This window comes from Peromyscus maniculatus, chromosome X (assembly GCF_049852395.1).
Source record: "Peromyscus maniculatus bairdii isolate BWxNUB_F1_BW_parent chromosome X, HU_Pman_BW_mat_3.1, whole genome shotgun sequence".
Lineage (NCBI taxonomy): Eukaryota > Metazoa > Chordata > Mammalia > Rodentia > Cricetidae > Peromyscus > Peromyscus maniculatus.
This window is the reverse complement of record NC_134875.1, coordinates 49,189,860-49,201,345: the sequence shown is the minus strand read 5'-3', so window position 1 is coordinate 49,201,345 and position 11,486 is coordinate 49,189,860. Positions and strand designations below refer to the sequence as shown.

The 11,486-nt window shown below is 40.5% G+C and overlaps 1 protein-coding gene across 15 annotated transcripts in view; it reads right to left on the bottom strand.

The window, feature by feature from the left end:
• The window catches only part of Acsl4 (acyl-CoA synthetase long chain family member 4), a 73,278-nt gene that overhangs the window by 31,084 nt on the left and 30,708 nt on the right, over nt 1-11,486 (bottom strand). For 9 of the 15 annotated variants that reach the window (XM_042269521.2, XM_006970295.4, XM_042269524.2 and 6 more), the window contains one exon: nt 7,818-7,870. The gene's annotated coding sequence lies outside the window, so the exon portion shown is untranslated. Of the gene's footprint in view, nt 1-7,813; nt 7,871-11,486 lie in introns of all 15 variants that reach the window. The other 6 variants (XM_042269520.2, XM_042269526.2, XM_042269527.2 and 3 more) reach the window with 1 other exon arrangement.

Genomic DNA, 11,486 nt, shown 5'->3' with positions numbered 1-11,486 from the left:
CCACGGCAGGGACTACAGATATGTGCCAACAGCCTGGCTCCAACATTTCTTTCTTGCAACAGGTGTTTTGTACTCCTTGATAAGCCTTAAGTCAGTCATAGACAAACAAGCTAGCCACATGCATAATTTTTAAAAATAAGTTCTTAATGGATGTATAAAAGTACAAAAGAGAACTAATTTGAAAAAAAAAACTTGAGTATATACATTTTCAGGGACAATAGTTGAAGACAAAAATTTATACAATGTCCCTAAGGGACAGTACCACTTCAGTCTCAAATAAGGAATTGTCAAACTCAGGGCAGCAAATACAAAGTGGCCTCTGAATCACTTTTAATTTATTTAGCTATAAATTGAGTATATGTTTTTAATCATTTGTAATAATAGTCATATATCTAAAATGTCTTATATATACTGGCTTCAGTGCTTCGTACAGAGATACAGATAAATACTCTGCTCCTGTACTAGGGGAAAACGGAACTGTTATCTACAAGCCTCTGCTATCTCAGACAATGAGCACGCGTGACTGAGCTAGGAGACCTCAGGTCTAGCCCCGGCCTCTACCATCAGTGGGACTTGAAACAGGGAAAAGCTGGCAGAGCTCTGTAGCGGCACCTTTCATCTGGAAAACAGAAGGACTATCTATCGGGGTTCCCGACTCCACAGTTTCCTTGGAGGAACCCTTTGTCTTCCCGACTTCACTCTGTGAGCAATCCGAATCGGTCCCTGCCCTACGCCCTCGGCACTCCTGTCGCTCACTCGGGCCGCTCTCCTGACTCAGCTAAATCACATGCAGCCATGCCCACGCGGCTTCATGTGCAGGAACACATTATTGTGCTGACCGCCTCACTTGAGGACACACGGAAACCCTACACTGAACGAGTGTACCCGCTCTATCGCTCTCAAACTGGCTGCCTCATCTGCAGACCACCACGGACTCCTCTACATCCTCACCCTCGCTTGCTGTCCTGAGTTATTAGCTATGGACTCATCTCCATGTGTTCACGGCCATATGCTCATCTCCCTTCTATGCCGGGACGAACCGTCGATGTTCCCATCCCTCTATCTGACATCCTGCCTTGGTCTCCATGTGGACCCCGGGGTAGTGCTCCGCCCACTCTTGCCATGCTGCTGCTCTACGGCATCACTGCCATGGGCATTCCTCTGACACCCTAGCATTTATTTCACCTTAAAACCCATTCCTTCTCTTGTACCCAACGCTCAGCTCTACTCCATTTCTTCTCTTTAAAAGAGCGGTCTACCTACTCTGTCGCCCACTTCCCACATTTGTTTCCTCTGCTACCCACTATCCTCGGGTCTTTGTCGCCCACCACACATCACAAGTGCTCTGATCAGTAGCACCAATGACCTCCACACTATTAGACCCAAAGGTCAATTAAAGCTCTGTCGCCATCTTCCTCTGCCAGTTAGCCTTTGAAACAGCTGGTTCCTTTCTCACCTGAAATTCACCCCCAAGACACCAGAGTTCAATTTTCTTCCTAGCCCTGCATTGCCAGCCTTCCTGACTTCTTCCTTGTTTCCCTGATCCCACAACACTGCAGCGTTCAATCCTCTAATTACTTCTCTATCTACACTCATGCCTGCGCCAATCTCATTTAGTCTCACGGATGGAAATATCACATAGGGTGATGATTCCCAAATAAGCCCGCCAATCTCATTTAGTCTCACGGATGGAAATATCACATAGGGTGATGATTCCCAAATAAGCCCGAGAGTCTCCCCTAAACTTCACATCGTTTCCTCCATGGCCAGAAGTAGACGTCAGTTAAGTACCTGAATTTTGGCCTGTTTAAAGCATAGCCACTGATCCTTCTACAACTGTATTGTACCCAGCCTTGCCTCTTGTATATGCCCTGATCCTCGAGTTTCTGAGTTCATCTCCTACTGTGCCCTCCCCTGGCACAGCTCTAGTCCCATGTGCTCATTACAGCTTGGGGGTACACTATGCTGTGACTCAGAGCTGTGGCATGTATTATTATCTTTCTGCCTGAATTCTTCTCCTAAGATATCCATGTATGCTATTTTTTGCCTACTTTCTATATTTAATCAAGTAACATCATATCCCCAGTTAGATTTTCTCTAGCCACCCTATTTAAAACTACTCTTGCAACACTTGCTTTCTCACTTTATTTTTCTCCTCCCCCCCGCCCCTTTCACTAATATACTACCGGGTCCTATTTTTCACGTTTATTGTCTGTGTCTCCATTAGAATCATGAGGTGGCAGTTGGCTGTGGAAACCTTACCCAAACAGCGGAGTACCTCCATGTGTCCACTGTTCAATAAATGTACTGAATAAGAACATCCACGAAACTGCTCTGAATTAGAAACTGAAAAAATATACAAACAAAACAATCGGAACATACTTAACTTGAGCTGTACTTGAAGAAAACACTGTGTCAAAGTTCTAGGAAGCACAGTGCTCTTAAAATCTTTGGCAACTACACTGAACTGGAAAAGTTATTGATTGTTTAATGGGAACCACAAAACTGAAATGCCGCCCCATTGCAGAGGATAAAGATTGCTGCTAAGAGCAGGGAGGTTCCACATCCTGAACTTTGTGACTTTATGTCTACTGATGCCCCTTAGGAAGGTAGGCTGCCATTTCCTGGATGAAAACTATACTGCACCCTCACATTATTAGGGTGCAAATTGAGCTGTGTTTCCTTGAGGTCAGGTGACGGACTTTTGCTCCATGGGAATAGTTCACTGTACCTTCAAACCTTTGCTAGGACAGGTGGGAATGAGCTTTATAAACAATTCCCGAGCATGTCCTGTGGGAAAGTTGTAGAGATGGATATATTTTCACTGACTCAGTCAGTGAACCCTTTAAGGTGGTATCTTTACAGATGTAAGAAACTCAGATGGAGTACAGAGTTTGCCAAAGTTAGCACAGCCAAGGAGAGGTTAGCCTGGGTTTATTGGATTGTAAGTTTGCATCTCTATCATCTGCTCAGACTGAACTCTAAGTAGGTAAGAGCGACAAACCTTATAGGGGAAGAAATACTAGCAACAGTTGAGTACTGGCTTGTCCTTCCTCCAAAAGCTTCAGGAGGCAAAAACCTCTCAGATATCTAGAGAATCTAGAAGGTTTCGTAAAGAATCAGATAGAATTTGATGTATTTTTACTCTGATGTCAAATTTAGTCAGTATTTCATTCCAGTTACTTCAAACACCCTGAGACAGGTTAAATGCAAAAAGCATTAGCCATACATTCAGCTCTAGGGCCCAAAGTAAATGTTACAGACTGATTCAAGTCTGAACTTCAAAGAAATTTCTCCACCAGAAGCATGTGACACAATACCAATTTAAGATGATTAATGCCAAGATATTTTTTATCGAAGTTGTAGAAATGAACCAAACCAAGCAAGGATCAATGCACCTGCCACCATAGTAACAAAACCAGCAGCAGATATGTATCTTTTACAGTAAGACCATGGTTCTCAACCTGTGGGTCGTGAGCCCACACCAGTGGCACAGCAGATATTACATAACAATTCCTAACAACAGCAAACTTACAGTGATGAAGCAGCAATAAAATAATTGTATGGCTGGGGGGTCACCATGACATGAGGAACTGTATTAAAAGGGTCGCAGCATTAGGAAGGTTGAGAACCACTGCACTAAGGTTTTATGAAAATGTTTAATAAATCAATTTGAAAATCAGCAATCAACTATACAAGTATCACTTTAGTCACATTTTCAAGTCATATTATTTATGAGTAAATTAAAAATCAACTAAAGATAATTTGCCCACAGTTTTATCTACCAAACTTTAAACAATACAAGTATAAAATTTCAACAGATTAAATAGATAAGAATACCTGCTATACTTTAAAAGATATTTCTAAATAAATGTTGCATCACCAAGATTTTTATGAAAGGGTGGAGTGCTTTATGAAAAAAAATTTCATATATTATAGACGTTCTGAATTTGAAACATGAGAATGCTCACATACTAAGTTACAAAATGGATGCCTACACTTGGCAAATAAAATTAAACTTTAAGGAGATGCATTACAATCTAATTTGCTTGACAACTTAACTTTAAAACTTATAAAATTTTAGTATTTTAAGACAATAAATGAGCTTAGATTAGCTAACAAGATCTCTTGTTATCAGATAATCTGCAGCACCAAATCTTTCCATAAATATAAATAAATATATATATGGCTCCCCTGGTCAGTCTCAGCAAACTCAAATTGTTAGACTAAAAACAATGGTCATTTTAACCAATACCAAATGATCTGTATAAACAAACCTAAAAGTAAAGTTATTAAAACTGAAAACAGGGCAAAATAAAAACCTTGGAGTGTGTGTGTGTGTGTGTGTGTGTGTGTGTGTGTGTGTGTGTGTGCTTGCACATGTGTCTGTGTGTATAAAAAAGCACAGATATGCTCACACACACTCCCCTTCACCAACATATACACACAACTAGTTATTGTTTTGCTTTAAAGAATTTCGTGATTACAACTCATCTCTGAGTGTGTCTCTCACGAAATTAGCCAAACCTGTTTATTTCATCACCTGGAGAAGCATTAACTCCTGAAGTCGCCATTCTGCCAGTCTCTTCCCAGCTTTTCCCAGCAAAGAAAGCACCCCAGCAGCCATGGTGAAGGTACTCGTTCATGCACTAGCAAGAGCTCCCTCCCTCCCATAATGCCTTCAAAAGATCCCCAGCATGTATCAGATCTTTTATCTAGGTCACAGTTTAGTATAATTGGGATCCTATCTCTCTGTATGTTGAAATATGGAGATTTAGGAGCCAATGTTACTGCCTACACACTTCACATCTATACTGTGTAGGACTAGATGTCTAGTATTCATTCGAAGTGATAAGAGACACAATTGATTTTTAAATATGTATTTTTTCAGTTGGTAATTGACTATGTAATTTAATCCAAAGTTTTAAGGAAATTTATTAGAAGGTGGCACCACCTACTGGCAAAGCATAATATTACAATCCAAGTTCATTAAATGTGGTGAAAAGAGAAAAACCACCAGGGAGTGAAGAACCAGAAAGGGTTTGAGGCTGGAAAAGCAAAGCACACAGCCAAGATGTCCAAGTTCTACAATGGCAGCTAAGGAGAAACTTCTACAGGTTCCTGTACACAAAGCCTTGCTGCCAAAAGACATGACCTATTGTGTCGACTTTCTTTATGTCCATAACAACACCTTTGGTTCACTGGGAGTGTTTTCTCTGTTGGAACGTATTAGTTTTAATTTTAGCCCATGCTAACCAAAAATAACACAGTTTCAAAACCCAACTTTAAAGTTGTTATGTTTATGGTATGTAAAAACAGTGACTCTGTTTTTATTAAATAAGAAATACACACAGCCTGTTCTTTATAAGCTATGCATCTCCTGTTACCTTACATATTGATTATAAAAAGTTTTGCAACTGATGGACAGTTGTCAACCATTGAGTGTAGATTAAAAAAAAATCCCTGTAACCAGTAATATTTCCCACAAGTATGCTTTTGTTACAGATAGAATTTTGCACATAACTATTTAAAACAAAACGTGTGCACGCACACACACACACACACACACAACCTACCACCTGCCCTCTTTATTTGGTAGAGGTGGAGGCAGTTTAACAGGCCGGTTCTTAGCCAATGTTGTTTCCCAGTACTTTGTACTGCTAAAAGTTATGCAGCGTAGTCTTAAACCATTTCTTATAAAGAGGCCAATAAGTCTCTTCAGTTTAGCTGCCTAAACATACTGATGTATGTTTCTATCATGTTTTTTTTTAAAGAACATTGATCTTTAATGTTACATATATCTTATGAGTAAGACTAAAGAATTCGCTGGGCAGTAGTGGTGCACACCTTTGATCCCAGCACATGGGAAAAAGAGGTAGGCCGACCTCTTGAGTTCAAGGTCAGCCTGCTCTATAGAATGAGCCCCAGGACAGCCAGGACTACACAGAGAAATCCTGTCTCAAAAACAAACAAACCACAACAACTCAAACACTTCCAAATCTGTTAAAATCGCATGGCCAATCAATAGGAGTAAAGGAGAAAGGGACACATAGGAGAAATCCCCAAATACAGTTAAACACTTCATTATGAGTGCTTCCAACATTTAAAAACTAATGAATTCTTGACTGAGAACAGAAATCATACAAAGTCAAATAATAAAAAAAAAACATGGAAAAATATTCCTAAGGCTAGCATTTCCATGTTAAGGTCAGGAATAGATTCCACTCTCTTCTTTCTTCTTACATTCCCATGGCTTATCTGGCCCACGTCTCACAAAGTTGAGTGAGGCAAAGGCAATAAGGAAATTATTTTTATTTTGCAATCTATTCTGAGACAGCTGGAGCAAAGTTATGATAACTGAAGGAGAGCCTCCAAATGGCCACAGGGCACTACCTGGACACTCCTGAAAACAACTGGCCAGGTGTTTTGCCAACTCACTGACCGTCCCTACTCATCACCTTCAGAGTATCTTTTCTGCTGAAGCCTGGGTGGGCTAACACTTGGGTTGGCCAAGATCAATTGCTGCAGGCCAGTGGCTATGTGTCCCTGTGTATGTGCATGAGAACGGCAGTACTCTCTGCAGAGATAACTACAGAGGCTTGAGATACTGACCCTCCCAATGGTAGCAATATGTTTTCCAAAGGAAAATCTAAGATGACTGATATTTGTCAATCATGCAGTAGCACAGACCCCGAGGAAACTGGATTCACGGATTCTAGCCTCATCTGTGGCCATGTTTAAGATTCTTCTAATGCCAACTAATGGGTGGCCATTAAGTCTTTTGAATTTCTTCATGCTTGGAAATCAGTCATTAGCACAGAAAAAAACGACTCCATCTTCTGTTTCAAATTCCTAACTTAGTACAATAAAATCCATTCTTAAAAGACCAGAAATTCTAGAGAGGCAGCATCAGAGCTGCTGAGCTGTCAAGTCTGAAACACATGAGCCTGTCATTTCTCATCTGTAAAATTAGAAAGGTGGATTCAGATTTCAACACATCAAAGGCTAGTTTGGTTTTAAGAAAAAGGGTAATGACACAGAGCTGTTTTGTTGCCAGATATGGGTGTTAAAAACACCCCTACCATTTCCTGTCATGGTCATGTTCAAAAATACAGTGCATGCTGACCTCTCGGAAATGAGGTAATATCCTTTACATTGAAAATGGCTAGCATTCAAGAGAGCGCATGCCTACTGTTCCTTTTCGTCATGCTTCAGAGTGGACAAGTAATAATTTGTCCACTAGTGAGCCCTGACCTCAAAATCCACATCTGGGAACCACCGAACTGGATGATTTTCCAGTTCAAGGTTTCAAACGTGACTTCAAGTGCTCTGCTGCATTTGTTTGACGCTCCACATCACGGTCCAGAAATGAACACCTCAGTCAGTGAAGATGACGCTGACATTTCAGTTTACTCACATCAGCTTGAGAAATAGCCACTAAGGGACTAAGCTTCAGTTTCTGAGATGGGCCTAAGTGGCTACCACGAATCAGTGATTGCGTGCTTGTTCTCCAGCCACTTTACAGATAAGGAAGCTATCCAGCCTGCCAAAAATAGCTCAGACACCTCAGGACTCAAAAACTGGAACTCTTATTTTGGGGGCATGCCTCGAGAAAGGATTTAACTAGTCCTCCCCTTCTATAATTGAGCTACATATGGATGAAATTCTGGAAGTTGCATAAAGTGAGTATGTTTTCCCATTTTACTTTTCCAAATATTGCTTTTTTAACATTATAGATACTGGCAAGGTTTCTCCCTTCATAGCCTCAAATCGTGGATATAAGTATATATTTTAATTCCTGAAGGACACATACTTACAGATTTCTTCTTTCCCTTTTAAGAAGAACAGGAATATCTCCAGTGATTGGATTCTGCAGTGAGAGACAACATTTTATGAGTACTGTGACATGGGACATGAGGAAAACCAGGTGACAGTTCCCATCTTCTACATATCTTAGCTCAGGATCAGCCAGTTACTAAAGGCAAACTAAGAAACACCTACGATGAGCGCCTGATTCGAAGTAGTAACATTAGGGGCTCAGGTAAGTTCACTGAGCGGGACTCACTCAAGAAATGACAGCAGCCAAAACCCTGAGAAAATGCCAAGAGGCAGGAACCAAGTTCTTAGTGGGTAGTTTGCACTTTTGATCCCTTCATTAGCAAACCAGCTGCTGTTAACTGGAACCATTAGTTTTCTGCTGTGAGCCTCTCAATGTGAAGGAAAGAATGATTTTTATGGGAACACATAACCAACAGGTGGTCACTTCTGTTATGTTTACTAGAACTTTTTCCAACTTAAACTTAACATTTATGATACACTTCTGGGGAGGGAGTGTTGGAGCTAATCACAGTACGGGTCTACCTATATGAAAGGTATGCTATTTGAGATTCTCTTATTTATCCCCAATTATTAACATGGGGGCAGCAATGCATATACATATTAAAATAAAGTCCCAAGAGTTCCGAAGGTGAATGTCGTAGGATAAAAACTTCAGTTTTATATACAAATCATATAATTCCCCCATAGAAAATTCTGGTAACTACAATATAATAATAATAATACCCAACCAAAAAATAATTTGAAGATTTGTAGGTGGTAGGAAGCTGTAGGAGGAATGGGGTGGAGGCCTACATTAGAAACTACCCACTACTTTGCTTCATTTAGAAAATGATTCCATCAATAAATATTTGCAAACACTTCCGCCTGGATACTCAGGAAGCAGCAGCCGGGAATGACGGTCCCCATCTGAGCGTTCTCCTAGGCAGACGAGCACTTTAGCTCTATTTAACCCCCTGCTCATCTCCAGGCCCAAACCGGCTGTGCAAAAGCAACTCTCACTACAAACAGAGATGGGGCTTAGGGGTTAAGAGCACCTGTTGCTCTTGCAGAGGACCTGGGTTCAGCTCCCAGCACCCACGTGGCAGCTCCCAACCATCTGTAACTCCAGTTGCGGGGGATCCAATCCCCTTTTCTGACCTTCAAAGGCACCAGGCATGCATGAAACACACATCCAGGCGAAACACTCATACAGAAAAAGTAAATAGAGTTTTAAAAATTCAAAAAGGGGAGGGACTATTTCTCAATGCCTACAACCTTGAAAGCCATTTCATTCATCGTAAGAAAAGGGAACTAGAGGTGCAGCTCTGTGGTAGAACCTGTGCTTAACATATGTGGCATTGGGTTTGATTCAAACCTGGAGTCGTGTGAGGAATTCTGAATGCTTGTGAAAACACCCACCCCAAGTCTTGTGACCCCAGTTTCTTCAAAAATACCAAATTGTTCCTGGATTGTGTTTTCATGCTCCTCCTGGATAGGAGTGAGCTGACTTCAGCTGTTATTATTCATTGGCCTCTATGGAAAAAGATGTTTTTGCCACGTGTGACTTGTCCTTGTGATTGAACACCTTACTCCTATGATTCTTAACCCTCCAGAGTATAAATTGCTTGATGCTCTGATTAAAGTTGGCTACTGCATGAGACTTTAGGCCACCCGATTTTTCGGCCCCGCTTTCCCAGGTTTAGGATTCCCAACAACTAGCAGCACCTAGCACCAAATAGGAAAATGAAGAATACAATGACTACCCAGCAGAGAAAATGAAACCAAAACTCATTTTCTAATCTAGCCAACCAGAGTTTCCTACCCAACAGAACTAATCTACAACTCTCCCAGCCTCCCTCTGCAAAACAGTATCCTCCCCTCAGTCAGTCTAGGCAAAGAAATTGAGACAGAATATAATACAGAAACTTAAATAGATTATCATAAGCAGGTTAAAATTTTAGATGATCAGAAACAGGGATATTTTGCTAAAATTACAAAGCAAACCTTACTCAGAATTTTTTTTTGTGAAAATACAAGCGTTTTTACTACAAGGTATTGGGAGCCATGAGACCTAGTTTGGGACCAGTCTATGAGTGCTTGTCCAATGGGTCTCCAGATAAGGCAAAAGTCCACAGGGACAGTATCCGTGGACTTCCGGACAGCGCAGAATACTGCTGGGACCATGCAGCCTGCACACTCTCTTCTCTCTTATCCTTGATGATTCTCTGGACGGTTTTAGTGTCATTTTGTCAATCACGCATTGGCCAGTTCTGATCATTCCTGGAAACTCCATTTTTTCCCCCTAAAATTCTTTGGGAGATGATGCTTTTCAGGTTTCTTGTCTGGGGAAGCCAGCTGTCACTCCAGACCCCCGGGGAACTGTTCTGATTCAGGCTGACAGGATAAGAGGCAGATCACCCCTATTTCTGTAAATACGTTTTGAATGATATTGTTGTTCTTGAAAATGTGTGCCTATGTCAATCATCTTTCAGTTTTGTAAAGACAGGATGTACCTGGCTCGGTATTTGGCCAAGCTAACAAAATAGTAAGTGTTGTTTTGAGTTTAAAGATGTTTTGATGTTACAGTTGGGGAAAATACATTTGACATATTTGTGTTTGCTAGAGGTTAACATTAGAGGATGGGAAAGACCTTGTTTGTTAGTATGGTAAAACATGCTTGTTGTTGGTGTATAAAGAAAGCCGGCTGGAGCTATCTGGGGCTGACCACTTGTGTGAAACTCCTCTGGTGGTCAGACAATTCATTTCTTCAAGCTGACACCCCTTCCCTGTGTTTCGACCTGAACACAGGCTAAGGCTGGACCACAGCAATAGGAAGTTGAAACGTTTTAGCTTAGAAAAAAATTCACACACTGACAGCAGATAATCCAGTTTGTTTCTATGGAATAATAACGGTAGTGTGGAAAAATACAGTGTCAAAGACTGACAATTATGAAAGAAACAGAACTGAGAAATTCGAATTCACTAAATACAAAGGAGAAAAACCACATCCATAGAGCTAAGGAGAGAGCTGAGTTAACTAATGAAATTTTCCAAAGGAGCTCCCAAAGTATTACAAATACATGGAAGTGTAGTTAAACTCCAGATAACCTCATACTTCGGAACAGACTTCAAAAACAATCCATTACAGAGTGGGTCCTCTCTGTAAGTAAATGAGTCTCTTAACCAATCATTTTAAAACATTCTTTGAAAAGTCAAGTAAATAGCATCTGTGATAGCATCTGTTGGAAATGTTCCAGGCATGAGTTGCTCTCCTGTACTTAATATCTCAAGCATCAATGGTAAGTTGAAAATAGGAAGTTTCAGAGATGAGTGGAAAAATATCAAGAAAATCAGCACATTGTGTTCAAACCTCAAAGTAAATTCGAGCTGGGCTAATTCAAAACAATTTCCTTAGCAATAACAGTGTTTTATACATCTTATTAGGTAAACAGATAATCTTCTATTGATAAGTGCTTGTGAATAAAAATCCTCCTGTACTGGAACACGGCTTAAAGTTTTAAAATATTGAGCTCCAGACCAATTATGGTACCTTTACACACGCATGTTTGAGATTTACATAGTCACAACAATTATGTCAAATATTAAATCTAGCTGTTTTAATATTTGTATGCTTTTGTATTTTCATACAAATTTAGTATTTTCCATAA